Source organism: Prionailurus viverrinus, chromosome E1 (assembly GCF_022837055.1).
Source record: "Prionailurus viverrinus isolate Anna chromosome E1, UM_Priviv_1.0, whole genome shotgun sequence".
Lineage (NCBI taxonomy): Eukaryota > Metazoa > Chordata > Mammalia > Carnivora > Felidae > Prionailurus > Prionailurus viverrinus.
This window is the reverse complement of record NC_062574.1, coordinates 35,754,658-35,773,668: the sequence shown is the minus strand read 5'-3', so window position 1 is coordinate 35,773,668 and position 19,011 is coordinate 35,754,658. Positions and strand designations below refer to the sequence as shown.

At 49.5% G+C, this 19,011-nt stretch overlaps 1 long non-coding RNA gene across 1 annotated transcript; it reads right to left on the bottom strand.

Moving 5' to 3' along the window:
• Positions 1-1,993: 1,993 nt before the first annotated feature.
• LOC125151284 (uncharacterized) lies at positions 1,994-6,661 on the bottom strand. Its single transcript, XR_007146718.1, has 3 exons — positions 6,552-6,661; positions 6,203-6,405; positions 1,994-2,098 (listed from the first exon to the last, which is right to left on the bottom strand). It is a non-coding gene; the product is annotated as an uncharacterized LOC125151284 (long non-coding RNA).
• Between the last annotated feature and the right edge of the window lie 12,350 nt (positions 6,662-19,011).

Below are 19,011 nucleotides of genomic sequence, written 5' to 3'. Positions count from 1 at the left end.
CTAAAGGCCATATTTCAAACCTTCAGCGAACATCACATGCTAACATAATAACAATAATGATGATGACTAATTATTGAATGAGCATTTGCTACCTGCCAGGCACCACACTGTGCATCTAGATGTATTGACTTCTTTAGTCTTCACAAAGATCCCAAGAGGCAGGGACATTGCGAATCCCACTGTATAGATGAGAAGATTAAAGCACAGAGGTTTCAAGTAAATTGCCCAAGGTGGCACAGTAGAAATGGCAGGACCAACATTTGAACCCTGGCACTCTGGTTCCAGGAGTTTCAGTCTGTGTACTGAACCCCTCTATTGGACTATATAAATGCTACAGTCTGCACACAATGGAAAACCAAGGTTATTACTAAGACCGGTCAATGTCCCCCGCCCCTGCCAGAAGTAGGTCTCAAACTTCATCAAGCATCAGAATCACCCGGGGCATGTGAAAAATACAGAGTCCTGGGCCCACCCCAGCAAAAAGGATTCACTAAGCCTGTAAGGCCCAGGAATCTGCATTTGTGACCACTGTTCCCAGTGACCCTGATGAAGGCTGTTCAGGACATACTGGGAAACACTTGGCCTTCTGAATCAAGACCCAACTTTGCGGGTCTGGCCGACTGGATCTCAGGCCACACCACACCACACTTACCCCAGTGTCATTGTCCTCATTCAAGTCTTACTCACCTTTAAAGGTCCAGGTCAGGTTCTATGTAGTCTCCCAAGCCCTCCACAGGAATAGCAGCCCACTCTGGTTTTCCTTGCTCTAACCGCCCTCCCAACCCTTTATAGAGGGACCTGCTTCAGAACCTCATTGCAAACTGCTTGCTATTCCTACATCAGTGTCCCGTGGCTACAGGACTTTTCTGATGAACTGGATCATCACAAGTGCCTTAGATGTAAAACGCCTTTTATATCCCTCATGCGTGTCCCCCACAGGTCACAGTAGGTCAGGACACAATAGAGACCTATGGATTTGGTTACAGATCTCACGTGCCAACACGTCCTTATTTCAATGACCGACATGGCATATGTTCAACTGGCTGGTTCAATGGGCATAGTCCAACTGTCTGGATTCTTCCTCTACAGGATCCAGGTGCCTTCTCTATGCCACTTAGGGTTCAGAGGATGCACCCTCTCTGAGGACTGACATACCCAAACACATCTCATTCCAATAAAGGGTCCTTGGGATCAGTTTTACCCCCCAGAGGACATTCGGCAATGGCTGGAGATGTTTTCATTTGTTATAACTGAGGGTGATATGGCTGCTGTATTCTAGAGGGTAGAGGCGAGGGACACTGCCAAATATCCTACAGTACCCAGGACAGCCCCCCCACAGCAAAGCAGTACCCAGTCCCCCAAAGAACAGTGCCAACGTTGAGAAAGCCTGCTCTACTGGGAAATGCTAAGACCTACAGCAGAGCAACAACAGGTGTCAGGAACACAAAGGAAGGAGCCATTAACCTGCAAAGGAGTAAGAGGTTGATGGACAGGGGATTCGCAGAAGAGGTGCTTAATACAGATGAATCGATTGCTGAACAATGGACGGGAAGGGTTTTACCAGACAGGAGCAGGGGAGGAAAGAGGCAGTGTTCTTGGCAGCGAAATGTGAGAGTATTTGGCACGTTTGGGAAGCTACTGCTGGGTATGATGTGGCCAGAATGCCTGGCACTCATTCCTCTCATTCATTCATTCATTCATTCAACACTGTCTCCGGCCATCTTGTTTTCATTACTCATTTGCAAACGCATCAGCAAACTCTGTCCCCCAGCAGAGTGGAGTGGCCAGCCCTGGCCTGAACCGTCCCTGATTCCAAATCAGTTGTCCCTGAACACATGAGGCTTTGCTTCAAGGATGGGACAGGTTGAGCTAAACGTGGTCGTTTAGGTCAAGAGGTGAGAACCATGAAAACACAAGGTGCCTCAAAGCTTTTGGTGGCCTCGTCGTAAAAGTCTACGTACCACTTGAGGTGTGATGTCTTCCTTCCCAGGGCCATAAACGAGCGGCGTCTGCCCCAGCAAACGAGGAAAATGGATTTGGGGGAATGTCCGTGCTTCTCAAAGTTCAGGTAGAAATGAAAACACGTGCCAAAGTAATTCTGAAGAAAAAAAAAGAAGAAGAAGAAGAAGTAATTCTGGTAATCTTCGTCTCTTTAGGAAACAACAACAACCCTTGATGGCCTTGTCATTTACTCCAAATAGCTATTTTCCTGGACGAGCTCAGTCTCAGCCTCCCTCCACACCCCTCACGTGCTCCTTGCTGTCACTCGGGCTTCTCCATCTCCGTTTCTCATCACATCCAGGGTCTGTGTCTGTGTCCTGTCCACGCTTCCCTGTTTTTGTCTGCAGGTTCGTTTCTTTGACTGTGGCTCTGCTTCGTCTTCTCTCTCTCCCTGATTTTGATATTTGCCTTATTCCTCCTCGCCTGTTTCTGACTCAGCGGCTCTCCCCCTCCCCCATTCCTGGAACCTCTCTGTCCCCCTCCCCTTCGGCCTCGCTCAGTAACTGGCCACAGTATGGACCCCGCGGTGTGTTTTTATTAGGGGTCGTGTTTGCCAGAGAGAGAGTTGCATGCTCCCCATTCCTGATTTGTAAAAGCAAATGACTGTAACCTTTTCTCTTTCTCTCTCCCCAAGGAGAGAGAATGAAGCTGCATTTTACTTTCATCTTCCTCCACTGATTGATTTTTCCATTCCGTGGGCCATGCCCTTGATAGAAAACAGTGAGTTCTCCACCCTCATTTTACCGTATTTCAGAGAAGAGCCAGCCCAGGTGGCGCGCAGACGCCCAGGCGGGTGGCGCTGGGGGACACCGCCGCGTGCCTCCGGGTCGGCGGACCCCAGCGCTCTGCCACCGAGGGCTTTTCTTGGCTCATCTGATTTCAGCGGAGCCAGGACCTGCTTTGGGTTTAACATGTGGCTCTGGAGGAAAACCTATCTACAGAGTCCTAATTCATCACCTTTCAGGCTGCTTGTGGCTGGAGACGGTGGAAAATGATTAAAGATGAGGGCATCTGTCTCAGGGAGCACATCTTTTACAGCTTAAAAAAGGAAAGAGATTTTCAGCCTCGCAGGGATGTTAAAGTGGATCCAGGAGCTTTGTGCTTTTCTGTTTGACTTGAGCCTTGGGTATGTAGGAAGCGTTGCAGTTGGTTAGCAGGTCCGGCGTCCTGACCGCTGGTTGGAGTTGACTCGCTATCTTTTTGCCCCTGTCCTCATCCCGCAGGATGGCTTCTGACAGGGGTCATTATAGAGTCACGGGATGTGCAACATCAGAGATGGAAGGGTCCAGTCAAACTGCATTATCGCCAGAGGGTGGAAATGACTTGCCCAAAAAGCACAAGGCCACCTAGTGGCCTACGTTCCCGAGTGCCCCTCCCAGGCCCGTCGGCACATCTATCAAAAGGTAGTTTTCCCTGGCTGGGGTCGCTGGGCTCGACCCCTATCTCCACCGACAGCTCAGGATCTGGGGCACACAGCCAGCCTGGCAGCACGCGGGTCCATATGGCCGCCCTCAGGGACCATCTCAGGGCACACATAATACTCACCCCCGGAGGGATCACAGATGACTTCCTGCCAAAGTGAAAGGGAAGGGGGGAAGGAAAGCTACCGGAGCAATCACACCTGGGTCTATATTCAGTCTCATTAAACTCAATATCATTTACTGACCGACCAGTGTCAGCCACGCCCTTGGCTAGAGCTGGGGTTACAGTGTGAAGTTTAGAGCCTTAGGGAATATTGGGGTACGTGTGGGGTGACAAAGGGGCAGAGAACCAGGCCTCCCTCCCAACTCACCCTGGATGGGGTGGGAGGGGGGGCGGGTAGCTGGGGGGAGAGAGCCTAGGAAGGTTTCCTGGAGGAGGTGATGTCATGAGTGACAAGTGGGCGAATGTTCCATCAGACCCTTCCTCAGTGAGCTCACCGCCAGGGCCCTCTGAGGAACACCATGCAAATAAAAGGCATTTGGACATATTAGCAATTCAGATCAAAGCACTTAGTGTTTCCATCAGCCTCCACACTGGCTCATCAGCCATGTGTCTGCAGGCAAGTCACATGACCTCCCCAGTCTCCCTTGCCCGCAGGGGCTGGGTGAGTGTCCATCCAGCAAGACGTGCTGTGGGAATGCGTTTTGCACATTTTAAACTGCTTGGACATTGTGGGCCATTATAGCCCTTAGGATCCCCTTTGAGTCCCCTGCCCATAGAGTGTAGCTAAAATCAAAGCCATACCTCCTCCCTCGAGGGTGCAGCAAAGGAGCAAAGAAACAGAGTCTCAGACTCTGTGTCCCTGAGCATGCCCTGAGGGTCTCCAGCCCTCAGTTTCCTCACCTGAGAAATGAGAGCTTTGGCCTTTTCCTCTAAGGCACCTTCCAGTATGAATGCCTGTGATTTTAGGCCAGCAGCCAAGAGGCAGAGGCTGGGACTGGCAAATGCCCAGTTCTCTGCCAGAGCAGGTGCTGCCTTGGCCTTCCCCCTCAGGCTAAACCTGAGGCCTGCATGACCTCTGACCCGGCCTGCCACCTCAGGCTAAACCCATGGTTCTGCCACTTTGGGCCACCACCAGTGGAGCAGGCCTGTGCTCTACACAAGAACCAAGATACTGGAAATGAGCTCCATCCCCAAAAAGAGGGAGCTGAAGGAAGTAAGATCTGCCTTCTTCCTCAAAATAAAAACAGAGGCAGATGGCTGGGAGGGTTTCCATGGTTAATTAAATATGCTTTAGTCTCTAAGTCAATTACGAAGTGATTCCTGCAGGGGGATGTCCTGCTTTGCATGGAGTGGATTCAGGTAATGGCCCCCAGGAGGAAGCGGGGCCCTTCTGCACCTTCCTCTGGGCTCACAAAGATCCTGCAGGCCGGGCCTCAAAGGCAGTGAAGTCCACCCACTGGGGGTGACAGGAGCCACTCACCTCCCCGGGCATCTTTAAGTGAGGACAGAGGTACCGCACAGCAGAGCTGAGACTCTGTGATTTCCCTTCCGGGAATTTCTTCCCAGGAAACTATCAGAAACCCAGATAAAGATTTCCTGGACAAGAATATTCACCACAGCATCATTTATAATCATGAAAAATGGGAAACTGACTGGGTGCCTACAAATAGAGAATTGGCTGACTAAATTCTGCAACAACCAGACAATGAAATATTATGCAGTCATTAAAATGGTGTTTTTGGAGCACAGATAATGAAATGGGGAAATGCACTGGTTGTACAAAGTGAAATGAAGCAAAATGCAAAACTGTGTATGAAGTCCCGCCGAATTTTATAAATAGCTGTGCGCAGAAAAAAGGGTGGCACATTAAATGCTAATAGTAGTTATTTCTAAGAGAGAAGATTCTGGGAGAATTTCTTTCTTCTTATGTATCTTGCTGCATTTTCTTAAGTTTTTGGAATGAGCACGTATTGCTTTTATAATCAGGAAAATAAAAAAATTTCTTCGATGCCAGACCCCCCTTATAATGGATCTCCGAGTGGGTCTGAGCAATTTTATTACACCTTCTTTGAAGTAAATTAACTTGACGAAAATAGGAGCTTCTAGGATTGATAACGGTAGGCAATGGCTTGTTTTCTAGAATTCTTGAGTTAAGGTGCTTTCAAAGGGAAGCACAGCACATATTGAGTGCCCATCCCCACCGGTGGACTGTGACAGGCATCCTGCTCTGTCAACTATGATAACTGTACCCGAGGCCGGCAGAGAGGAGGTAGGCATGAGCTCCTGGAACTGCCTAACCCAAAGACTGGATGAGACTGTGAGGTCCTCTGGGCCGGGGAAGCCCGAAGAGACTGAGGAAGCGTAATGATGACAGGTCAATGAGGAAATCGTGACCTGGCCGGGACCACAAGACCGGGCTCTCCTCTGTCTCCAGAACCTCCAGAACCCAGAATCATACAGGGACAATGGCAGCCAAGCTGACCTGTAGAAGCTTGGTCAATACCCAGAATTAAAAAGTCGAGGGCCGGGGCGCCTGGGTGGCGCAGTCGGTTAAGCGTCCGACTTCAGCCAGGTCACGATCTCGCGGTCCGTGAGTTCGAGCCCCGCGTCAGGCTCTGGGCTGATGGCTCGGAGCCTGGAGCCTGCTTCCGATTCTGTGTCTCCCTCTCTCTCTGCCCCTCCCCCGCTCATGCTCTGTCTCTCTCTGTCCCAAAAATAAATAAATGTTGAAAAAAAAGATTAAAAAAAAAAAAAAAAAAAAAGTCGAGGGCCTTACCATGAGAGGGCAAAGGAGAAATTCAGTGTCTTGTCCTTATGAGGTGCTATCCGGTGCTGGTGTCCCCGTGCTGGGGCCCTTGGTTGCTCCTGTATACAGGCCCATCCTGTTAACACGTGAAATCCTCCGTGGGCACCAGGCCTTACGCCTCCACGCCAGACATACTGCTCAGAGTCACATGTGACCTCTCCGACATCCAGGATCTAGCCGCCAAAGTGAGGAGAATACCGAGATTACATAAACCCCAAGTGTAAGGAGAGTGACGAATTCCAACGCTGTCTCACTCACCCCAGTCGCAAAACGAAACAAAGAAATGTGGGCTAAAGAAATGAAGATGTTAGTGAGTTACCAGCTATACTGCAAGACGTTCTCCAGGAGAACAAAAGGGGAGAAGGATCCAGGCCACACTGAGGATGCGACCTCGAGTGTCCTCTGTTCCCGGGACCTTCTGAAGCAGAGTACGTGGCAGAACTCACGATTCCATTTAAGCTTCTGCTACAGGAAGGAACAGATAATTATTAAAAGTATTCTTAAATCTCTCTGACCCTACAATCCCAGCATGACATAGACCTGGCCCCATCACCAAACCCGTCAAAGCCATCCATTTTCCTATAGAAGACCAGCTTAACTTCACAATGGAATTTAAACAAACAAACAAAAACATGATTCGCCTTATGAATGGTTGCTTTATAGCCAGCTCTCTTGGAATGGGTCTGCTTTTCAGGCGAAGGATGACTGTCTCCAACTTCATGGTCACAACTGTCCTTTCAACAAGTAGATCATGACCCAAACCCAGCCATATGTCCCAGCCTCAATGGTCCTTGACTTCTGACCATTGTCACCGTCATAGTGGACTTCAACATTCCTAAATTGGTTTCCCTTCACCAAACTCCTGCTTTTGTACATCCACCAGCAAACATACTGACATATCAAAAGGTGACACAAGTCCCCTTTTGGAAGCGCTGCCACTCCATTTGGCCCATGCCATACGCCGCACTGGCGTAATTGAATATGTTGTTGTGTTCGTTGGTACAAAGAATGAGCAAAAACAGGAGAATAAAAGTGCAAGTGTTAGTAGTAACAAACAGAGGTTTCACAAACTTGATACAATTGGAACTAAAATGAAAGTCATCAGGTGGCTGGAAGCCGCAAAACCTTTAGCTTTCACTGAGTGTGCATCGGTCTGGAGCTGGCCGACTGGATTCACTTGTGAGAGATAGAAAACGAAGCCTCAGAAATAGATCGTCGGTGGGATGCTAGGGTGGCTCAGCCAGTTAAGCGTCAGACTCTTGATTTCAGCTCAGGTCATGACCTCATGGTTCATGAGATGGAGCCCCGCTTCGAGCTTTGTGCTGAGAGCATGGAGCCTGCTTGGGATTCTCTCCCTCCCTCTCTCTCTCTCTCTCTCTCTCTCTCTCTCTCTGCCCCTCCCCCTCTCATGCGTGCATGTGCACGCACACATGCACGTGCTCGCTCTCTCTCTCTCTCCAAAAAAAAAAAAAAAGAAATAAACTTTTAAAAAAGGATTAGGGGCACCTGGGTGGCTCAGTCAGTTCAGCGTCCCACTTCAGGTCACAATCTCACAGTTCATGAGTTCGAGCCCTGCATCAGGCTCTGTGCTGACAGCTCAGAGCCTGGAGCCTGCTTCATATTCTGTATCTTCCTCTCTCTGCCCATCCCCTGCTCACACCCTGTCTCTCTCTCTCTCTCTCTCTAATATAAATAAACATTTAAAAATTTTCTTAAAAAAAGGAATCGATCATCAGTGATTACATCAGGGGTAAAATATAATTAGGGCACCAATCTTTTTTTTCAGCTGAGTATAGAACCCACCCTAGGACATACAACAATAATTGCTAACTCATACCATGGATAAGAGACCCTGTTCTAGTGCTTTCAATATATTAATTCACTTAATTTGCACAAGAACCCTGCAAGGTAGTTACTATAAACATTCCCGTTTTCAGAAAACTGAAGCACAGAGAGTTCTCTCGGCCATGGCAAGCGGCAGGTCTATGCCCATGGCACCGAGATCTATGGTTATGCACTTAACCGGTAGGGCACACTGCCTCTTGTATAACATAAGGCCATGGCCCAACTTTGGTACATTTGGTTTTCACAGACACTTTCAGGAACTTATTACAATGTAAATAAAACAAAACGAAACAAGGTAAACGAAACAAGGTAAACAACCCTTGAGGAAACCTCCCTCTTCGCTGCTCTTGGTTTTCATGAGCGTACTGAGATCAGCTTTCAGGATTACAAGGATTGAGGAGGAATGTAGATAAGACCAAGACAGAAGCCGTTTTGCCATGATCACTGCCATTAGCAGGTGAACAATGCTGTTGGTAGGTCACGTTAGAAAATCGCGTTCAGGTCCAAGAAATATGAAAACTCCTATACGAGCAGAAGCCCGTGCAGTTAAATTAAAATGTAAACAAAATCCCTGAGAAGGGCCTGCCAAGATGCAAGATATATGCAGGGAGCAGAGGATTTCCCTGTTGCTGGGGATATTACCTGCAGCCTGGGCTGTGGCTGTAACATAAGGCTGGTCCACTTTTAGGTACAAGGAAACCGAGGTCTGCCTGGGAGGAAGAGAAGGACAAAGGGTGCACCTGCTTGGCCGGTTTGATCTCAAACCTCCCGAGGCAGGTTGAGTATTAGGGTTGCAGAGTGAAGAGGGCAGTACTTCTTCAGGGTGAATGCCGACAGCCCTTAAACACAGAACCAGATTTGCTGGGAGTAAACATCAATGTGGGGCCAGTCTGGATAGCCCAGTACCAAGTTAGACCCTTTTCTGGGTCCCAGTCCCCTTTCAGGAGCTGTAGACATTCTAGGGGGGAAATGGTACAGGGGCACATACCCGTGAGGTTTAACCCACCCGCTGCATCTCAGAACCTTCACGCCCTCCCCAGACACATCCATATCCCTCACCAGATTAAAGAGTCCCTGCAGAGTGTAAGAACATTTGGGATGTGAGCCAAGAAAGCTCAAAGGGCATAGTAACTTGGGTCATGTGATGTGTCCTCTGGTTCAATGCCAGGTCCGGAAGGTTACAAAAGGTCTCCTCACCAGGCCGCTTCGTCAGAGCCCCTCACAAGCTGTTCTCATTCACACTCTCAGCATCTCTGCGAGAGGCATGGGGCGGCGACCTCATTCCTCCTGTGGCCATTCAGGAAAGGGGAGAGCTGGATGCTTGTCCATCTGTCCTTCCTGGGGCTTGCCCTATCTGCCTGTCCCCACACCTTGCCCCTCAAGCTGTGCAGACACCCCATCCATCTGCCTTTCCGGTACTCCTACTGTGAGAGATGGGCGCAGGGGAGTGAGGGTGTCTACAGAGGAGGGTTCATCCCGAGGAGGCCTGAGAAGCCTAGACTCAAACCACTCGGAGAGAGGCTGGTGGGGAGGGTGCCGTAGAATTTGATGGTCTTGAATGGCAGGAGGAGGCTCGCCTCCTCACAAGTACCAAGGAGCCCACCGGGTTCTTCAGGAAGAGGGTGGGGCTTGCAAGAAGCTTCCTGCAGTTGTCTATTGATGTGTTTTTAAAAATCACACGAAACTTAGTAGCTCAAAACAACTGTATGGAAAACACTCCTGAGTTTCTCCCTTGCTCTCACATGACCACACTTCACTCCTGGGTGGGAATTATTTTCCACACATCAGGCAACTCCCCAACACCAGCGAGAGTCCTACACTTTAACTCAGTTCTGACACTGTCTACCTGGAGGTAGCCTCAGATCCCACAGGTTGAGGGCTCAGACCCACAAGACTGCTCCCCACCCCCCACCACTCCAGATGCCAATTGTAAGTCCCAGGTTGTCACTACACTTCCGACCAACTGGCCATAAATTGGTGTTGCCACGATCACCTTCTTTGGTTCAATAATTTGCTAGAATGGCCCACATAACTCAGGGTAACACTTAGGTTTACCCATTTGTTATATAATAAAAGATAATATAAAGGATACAGATGGACAGGTAGAAGCAGAGGTATATAGGGTGAGGTCCAGAAGAATCTGGAGCACAAGAGTTTCTGTCCCCATGGAGGTGGGGTACACCACCCTCCTGGCACATGGATTGTATGCACCAATCTGGAAGCTCTCTGAACCCCATGCTTTGGGCATTTTTATGGAGTCTCCATTGCATAGGCATGACCAATCATCGAGTCAATGTGTTCCTCTTCCCTTCCGAGAGGATGGAGGCAGAGCTGAAAGTTGCAAGCTCCAAATCATGGTTTAGTCTTTCTGGTGACCAGCTCCCATCCTAAAACCATCCAGGAGCCCTACCAAGAGTCACTTCATTAAAACAAAAGACAGTCCTGTCACCCGGGAAATTCCAAGAGATTTAGGAGTTGTCTGTCAGGAACCAGGGACGAAGACCAAATATTAGAACCAAAGATGCTCCTAGTGCTCTTACCACCTAAAAAACTACAAGGGTTGAGGCTCCTGGGTGGCTCAGTTGGTTAAGTGACCAACCCTTGATTTCAGCTCAGCTCATGATCTCACAGTTGTGGGGTTGAGCCCTAAATCAGGCTCTGCACTGACAGCGTAGAGACTGCTTGGGATTTTTTCTCCTTCTCTCTCTGCCCCTCCCTCACTCATGCTCTCTCTCTCTCTCTCTCTCTCTCAAAATAAATAAATGATTTTTAAAAGAAATTACAAGGGTTAGGGGCACTTGAGTGGCTCTGTTAAGTGTTCAACTCTTGATTTCAGCTCAGGTCATGATCTCATAGTCATGAGATCAAGCCCTGAGTAAGGCTCCATGCTGGGTGTGAAGATTGCTTAAGATTCTCTCTCTTCCTCTCTCTCTGCCCCCTCCCCACCTCAAAAAAAAATTACAAGGGTTTTAGGAACTCTGTACAGGAAATGGATATATCTCTCCATTGGGTTTCTTTTTTTTTTTTTTAATGTTTATTATTTATTTTCAAGAGGGAGAGAGGGAGGGAGACAGAGTACAAGTGGGGGAGGGTTAGAAAGAGAGGGAGACACAGAACCCGAAGCAGGCTCCAGGCTGTCAGCACAGAGCCTGACGTGGGGTCAAACTCACCAGTCATGAGATCATGACTTAAGCCGAAGTCAGATGCTTAACCGACTGAGCCACCCAGGCGACCCTCCACTGGCCTTCTTGATCGTCCTTACAACCTGGCGGCTGGCTTTCCTCCACACAGTAATCCAAGAAAGAGAAGGCAGGCACAGTTCTTTTTGTGACCTAGTTTCAGAAGTTGAATATCGCCTTTTCCACTTTATTCTATGCATTAGAAAGAAGTCACTAAGTCCATCCACACTCAAGGAACGGGGAACCAGGTTCCATCTCTACAGGATGGAGTATCAAAGAATTCCCATTCATATTTTAAACCCATCACACCTTGAAACAAACTCCTCCCTCCAATGTCTTTTGCCTTTTCCTGCCCAGTCCAGAAACAAATGGACCAGGGACCTCTAGCAAGTAGGGAATCCCTCGGTATCGGGAAGGTTGGCTGAGGTGGGGATAAGGTATCCTCTATCTGAGGACACTTGGGAGATCTCCAATGACCCTCGAAAACCTCCTCTGGAGGACACAGCAGAACTGGCCAGAGAGGACAGAGGTACCATCCACACCGTCCCACGAGTCCCTTCCTGATTTCCTGAAGTTGGGCGGGGAGGGAAATGTTGCCAAGTGAGCAGCTAAACCCACAAGACTCATCCAAGTTTCAGGGGGGCAATTACTACAATTTTGGGCCTAGCTGAGACAGAGCCGGCCCAGGTCTTGCACCTGAAGTGGGGGAGAATCCCCACACCCAACAGGGGTCCCTGGTGATGAGAGAATCACCCTGTTAACAGGCACACTCCTGGACCTCAGTTCTAACCTCCTGCTTTGGAATTTCCAGAGCAGAGGACTCGGGATCTAGGTAGTTGACAAGCACCCCTAGGTGACTCTTACCATCAGGGACATTTGGGAAATCACAGGGCTGTTGGAAAGAGGACAATTCAACTAGGAGCCACAGCTAGCTTCACTTACTGAATCTATAAAATGGGAACAACCAGGATTACCTTGGTTGCCTAAAGGAGAGCCTGGATCAAATGGTTTCTTGTGGTTTCTTTTGGCTCCGGACCAGAGCAGAGAGGAAGTGAGAAAGACAGTGTAGCAACTGGAACCAGTAAATCCCCTGAGGGAAAGAGATTGTAGCTAAGGCAGATGAAGCAGGCATGCCTGCTCTCCCCCGGGTGCTGAGACTCATCTGAGGAGCTGGTGTCACGGCCCCCCGGGGTCCCCCGGGGCTGCCCACCCACTCGGCAGCTTTGGCCGGGGGGAAATGTGTCAGCTGGGTTTGGCAGCTCTCCCAGCGCCAACCCGAGACAGCTCTGAACAGAAATAAAGTCTGCCTTCCCACTCCGGAGGATGGGCTCCCCTGCTCCCCCGTGAGTCAGCCGCACACGTGCGAACCCAGAATATGCCGGATGGATGGACGGATGGAAGGGAGGCGGGAGGGGAGCCGAAAGCAGGCCGTGGGGCAAACTGGCAAATGCAAGGGCTTTGGTGGTGGAGACAGCTGGGTTCAAATCCCGCCTCCACCGCCTCCTGACTCTGTGAATCTGGAGCAGGTTACTGCGGGAATGCTTCCATCTGTGAAATGGGAATAATAATACCACGTGTCTGTGACGAAGAGAGGTAGCATGGTGGCCAACAGCTCAGCTCCGGAGCCAGAGTCTCTGAGTTGAATCCCATCTCTACTGCTTACCACCTATGTAACCTTGTGTAAATCACCTCAACCTCTTCAAGCCTCAGTCTCACCATCTATAAAATGGGAGTGATGATAGTCCCTACCCCAGAGGGTTGCTGCGGGGATACAATGAGTTAACTGACGGAAAGCACGTAGCGTGCTTCCAGGCAAACAGTAAGTGCCATGTAGGCGTGTATAAAGGAAGACCTGGGGATACCAGGATACTGCTCTTTGTCACCGCATAGCAGGGGCAGGGAGGGGAACTGGCCTTCGCTGAGCTCCAGGGAAAGCCCACCGTGCTAGTTGCCTCCATACCCAAGTTCTCCTCCTGCCTCCCTCTCCTGGTTCTCTACCTCCTGCTTTCTTTCCGTTCCACACCCTCTCACCTGCCACTGAGTCATCCACTCTTCCTGCCCCACTCCTGCCAGAGAAGGGTTAGCCTGGAACCAAGATCCTCCCTATCATGAAGCCCCAGACAGGGGCCCCAGGAAGGGGCCAGGGTGTAGAGGGGTTGAGAGATAAGACAAAAGGAGAAACCAAATCCCAGACCTCGGGGAGCACCGGGTATGCCCCTCGGAGAGGCAGCTGTGTCACAGGTCGGGTTGCCAACCATCTCTGACCGCGCAGAGGGTGACGGTGCTCGAGGACGGTACTTCTCCACACCGGCCGTACCTGAGACGCAGCCAGGGAGCTTTCATAATGCGGGTGCCTGCATCCCATCCCAGAGGGTCCAGCGTAATTGCCTGGGCACTGAAGAGCCTTGAAAGCTCCCTAGGTGGTGCTCAGGTCAAGCAGGTCTGAGAGGGCTCTAAAACAGAGGTTCTTAAACTTCGACATGCATTGAGAATCACCTGGAGGGCTTGTTAAAAAAACAGATTCCTGGGATCCACCTCCAAAGTTTCTTTTTTATTCTTTTAATAATTTTTTTAAATGTTTTGTTTATTTTTTGAGAGAGAGCAAGAAAGCATGAGCAGGGGAGGGGCAGAGAGAGAGGGAGACACAGAATCTGAAGCAGGCTCCAGGCTCGGAGCTGTCAGCACAGAGCCCAATATGGGGCTTGAACCCACAAACCGTGAGATCGTGACCTGAGCCGAGGTCGGATGCTTAACCAACTGAGCCATCCAGGTGCCCCCACCCCCCAAAGCTTCTAATTCAATAGGTCTGGGGGATTGGTTTCAGAAGTTGCATTTCTGGGGGTGCCTGAGTGTCTCAGTCGGTTAAGCGTCTGACTCTTGATTTCAGCTCAGGTTATGATCTCTTGGTTCGTGGGTTCGAGCCCCATGTCAGGCTCTGCACTAACAGCACAGAGCCTGCTTGCGATTCTCTCTTCCTCTCTCTCTGCCCCTCACACTCGTGCGTTTGTGCTCTCTCTCTCTCTCTCTTATTCCTTCAAAAATAAATAAATAAACATTAAAAAAAAAAAGAGGTTGCATTTCTAACAGGTTTCAGATGCTGCTGATGCTGCTGGTTCCCTAGGACTACACATTGAGAACCACTATTCTAGGGTAGCCGTGAGCAAACCATGGCCTCTGGGCCAAATCCAGTCTGTGGACTGTTTTTGTAAATAAAGTTTTATTGAAACACAGCCACATCCGTTCATTTACATATTGTCTATGGTGGCTCTCATGATACAACAGAGTTGCATGGCAAGGACAGAGACCATACATCTGGCATAGCCTAAAATGCTCCCTCTCTGGCTCTTTAGAGAAAAAGTTTGCCAACTCCAGTTGTAGGAACCTGTGAATTGACAGATGGTGGGATCCCGGGTCCCTGAGTGACTGCCTGGGGCAGGGCTTTCCTACTGACCTGGGACTGTTAGATGAGAAAGAAATAAACATCAACATCCTTTGAGCTACTGTATGTGGAGGCCTCTTTCTTACCATAGCTCAGCTTTAGCTAATGTTCTGTATCCTGGATCCAGAGCTTTCTGGCAGTTCTAGAACCTCTCTGGGCCTCAGTTTCCCCCGTCTGTAAAACATGAATAATAATATCGACCTTATGAGTTATTGAAAGGATCGAATAAAATATAAAGACCTGGATCAGAGTAGGGGTTCAACAGATCTCAGTTCCCTGACCTGCTACCCTTTTTGGTGCCCATGGTTTGAAGGTGAACTTCACTTCTGCCCCCTAAGAACTCCATCTGCTCAGGGAAAGCAGGTCACACGATCTCACATACCAGAGGAAGTTGCTAAAAGCTCGAGACACGTGTTTTTGCTCTTAAACCAAAACACACTCCATTTCTCCGTCCTACCTACCGCACATGAATATGGTTTTCTTTTATTTGGAGGCTGGCACAGCTGTTCGCTTGCAGAAGTGTCCTTCTCCAGTCCAATAAGCCAATCTTGGAGGTACTTTAAAATAACAGTCTCTCCAGGTGGGGAACCCTCCGGCTGGGCTGAAGGTTGAGGAAACCAACTTAAGTGGCCGCCCACAGCTTGAGGGGGGTGCACACAAGCACTTCATACCAAGGTCAGTAATTATAGTTTCTACTTGGTTCCACTTAGTGCCAGCTGTGGGATGGGGCTGCCTCTCCCCCCGACTGGTGGAGGGTAGGTAGGTTAGTTCAAAAGCGTGTCTTGATCGACTGATGAATGTTGACTGTGCTCGGGAGCTGGGGGAGGGGGAGGGGAAGGAGAGGGGGCACAGTAAGAAACAGACCAAGAGGGGCGCCTGGGTGGCGCAGTCGGTTAAGCGTCCGACTTCAGCCAGGTCACGATCTCGCGGTCCGTGAGTTCGAGCCCCGCGTCAGGCTCTGGGCTGATGGCTCAGAGCCTGGAGCCTGTTTCCGATTCTGTGTCTCCCTCTCTCTCTGCCCCACCCCGTTCATGCTCTGTCTTTCTCTGTCCCAAAAATAAATAAACGTTGAAAAAAAAAAAGAAAAAAAAAAAAAAAGAAAAAGAAACAGACCAAGAAATGCCACCTTCAGGAACACTTTGCAGGACCCAGCTGGAAGCCAAGAAATGAACAAGTTTAAAGGCTCAGGGATGCCAAGAGCCCTGCATTAAACCCATCCCACATCTAGCTGATCACCCAGTCACAGGAAATTGTTAAATATACAGATTCCCGAATCAAGCTGGGACCACAGAAGCAGATTCCCCAGGGTGAGGACTCAGGACTCGGTATTTTTAGCAAGCTCCTTGAAGGATTCAGGTGGTACCCACCTGGAACGGGTCTAAAGATAGATTTTTGAGGAAGCACTACCTAAATGTAATAAGAAGAAGAACTTTGGGGCTCACAGATCTGGGTTCAAATTCTGGATCGAGGGCACAAAAAGACAAGCATAAAAGAAAAAAATTGATCAGTTGAACATATCAAAATAAAAACCTTCTGCCATTCAAGAGACACTATCATGAAAATGAAGAGGCAAGCAAAGGGCTGAGAGAAAATATCTGCCAAGCATATATCGTATCTAATAAAGGACTGGTATCCAGAGGTGCCTGGCTGGCTGAGTCAGTGGAGCACACCACTCTTGGTCTTGGGGTCGTGAGTTCCAGCCCCAAGTTGGGTGTAGAGATTACTTAAAAATAAATTTTTTCTTTTAAATTTTTTTTTAATGTTTATTTATTTTTGAGACAGAGAGAGACAGAGCATGAACGGGGGGGGGGGGGGGGGGGGAGGGGTGTCAGAGAGAGGAAGACACAGAATCCGAAACAGGTTCCAGGCTCTGAGCTGTCAGCACAGAGCCTGACGAGGGGCTCGAACTCACAGACTGCAAGATCATGACCTGAGCCGAAGTAGGCCGCTTAACTGACTGAGCCACCCAGGCGCCCCTAAATTTTTTTTTTTAAGGACTGGTATCCAGGGGCGCCTGGGTGGCTCAGTTGGTTAAGTGTCCAACTTCAGCTCAGGTTGTGACCTCACAGTTTGTGAGTTTGAGCCCCGCGTTGGGCTTGCTGCTGTCAGTGCAGAGCCCGCTTTGGATCCTCTGTCCCCCTGTCTCATTGCCCACCCCGAATCTTGCATGCTCTCTCAAAAATAAACATTTAAAAAAAAAAAAAAAGGATTGGTATCCAGAATATAAAAAGAACTCTCAAAACTCAATAACAAGCCAATAAAAACCAACCCGATAAACAATCAATTTTTTAAATGGATAAGAACAATTTACAAACATTTACCACACAAGAGATACAAAGGGCAAATCAGTGCATGAAAAGACCCTTGACGTTAAGAAATGCAAATTAAGGGGCGCCTGGGTGGCTCAGGTCATGATCTCGCGGTCCACGGGTTCGAGCCCCGCGTCGGGCTCTGTGCTGACAGCTGGGAGCCTGGAGCCTGCTTCGGATTCTGTGTCTCCCTCTCTCTGCCCCTCCCCCACTCATGCTCTGTCTCTCCCTCTCTGTCAAAAATAAATTAAAAAAAAAAAAAAAAAAGAGGGGCGCCTGGGTGGCTCAGTCGGTTAAGTGTCCAACTTCAGCTCAGGTCACGATCTCGCGATCTCGCAGTCCGTGAGTTTGAGCCCCGCATCAGGCTCTGGGCTGATGGCTCAGAGCCTGGAGACTGCTTCCGATTCTGTGTCTCCCTCTCTCTCTGCTCCTCCCCCCGTTCATGCTCTGTCTCTGTCTCTGTCTCAAAAATAAATAAACGTTAAAAAAAAAAATTAAAAAAAAAAAAAGAAACACGAATTAAAACCACAGCAAGATACCCCCAGACATCTATTAGGATGGCTTCAATCAAACCCTGGGTGTAATGATTACTGTTTGTAAAAGTTCAGGCAGAGTGTTGACTACCCCATGCCTTAGTCTACACAGTTTTAAGATAGGCATGATACCCACTCTGTGGGGTTGTTGTAAAACTTTTAGAAATAATGTATCTAATCTGGTGTGCAAGTAAATACTAAGTACACTTAGTTCCTTTCCATTGCCCTACCTTTTCTCTTCAAACAAGGGATCTGAATCCTCTAGTCAATTTTTTACCCTTAATTTCTACACAATCAAAAGGTTAATTATCTTCTCCCATTTCACAGGAAAACAGGCTCTTGTAGATAGGCCAACCGACGGCAGGGAGAAAAAGCGGCAAAGGCATACGTGATGGGCCACTAGCATCCATTCATTCATCCGTTGGGCCCAGTTTCCGGAGCACCTGATGCCGTTAGGCACTGTCCTAGGATCTAAGCAAAGGCGGAGACTCCAGGAGCTCAAGGAGTTATTCCCCTGGGAGACGCAGAAGCATGCTACCAGCTAAGCCCCTCCCAGTTGCAAGGAACAGAATCCCAGTTCACACCAACTTCGGGACATTTGCTGTCTCTGTTGCTGGGAAGGCTCCGGGGATCTAGCGCTGGGGAAAAGCAACAGGAACGGGAACCCCTGGAGCTCACACGAGGGGCTCAGGACACCAAGACTCTCCCCAGCCCTCTCTTGCCCCTGCTCGTCTCTCCTCTTTTCGCCACAGCCCTGCTCTCTCTCACACAGCCATAGTCTTCTCCATCGCCCAAGCACTTGGCCCTGGCAACCTCAGCAGCCCCCACAAAAGAGGGGCTGTTCTCCCAGGGAAGGATTCTGATTGGCCTGCTTGGGGGACACCAATCACTTTTGCCAAGTCCGGTGGCCCCGTGATATCTGAGCTTGCTTTTCCCAGAGAGCAGAGCCGGAGACAACCAGGATGCAGGGAATTCCCTGGGGCGGTGATTGCAGGAAGTTGGCATGAGGAGAGTAAAATGGGGTGGCGGGAAAGCCAGTGAAGGGTGAGTTATTGGGCTGCTTAGCACCGGACGCCATGTGGAATACACTGCAGGATTGAGCCCTGAAGGACCAGAGGCTGAAATACTTCTCCGCCTATCCTTGTTCCCCAGTGGTTAAGGATTGCCTCTACCCTACCCCTGCCCTTCCAGGGTGCCCTGTGCAAGGGCTGAACCAGCTTCCAGCACTTTGAGGCCAGGTGGCGGTTGCTTGGGGTGGAACTGAACTGTCCAACACCACCATTGGAAGTGGTCCAAGGGCATGAGTTGGGAGACACAAGGGCATCTGCTCCCCTGGCCAAGAAAGTCTGATCAATGAAGAAGGGAGTGGGAAGGCCTTGGGGACAGACCCAATCAGCAGCCCCAACAATCTAGCACACCTCTCCACCAACAGTTACAATACGGCAAATAGGATGGTAAGGCAAGGTACCCAGGA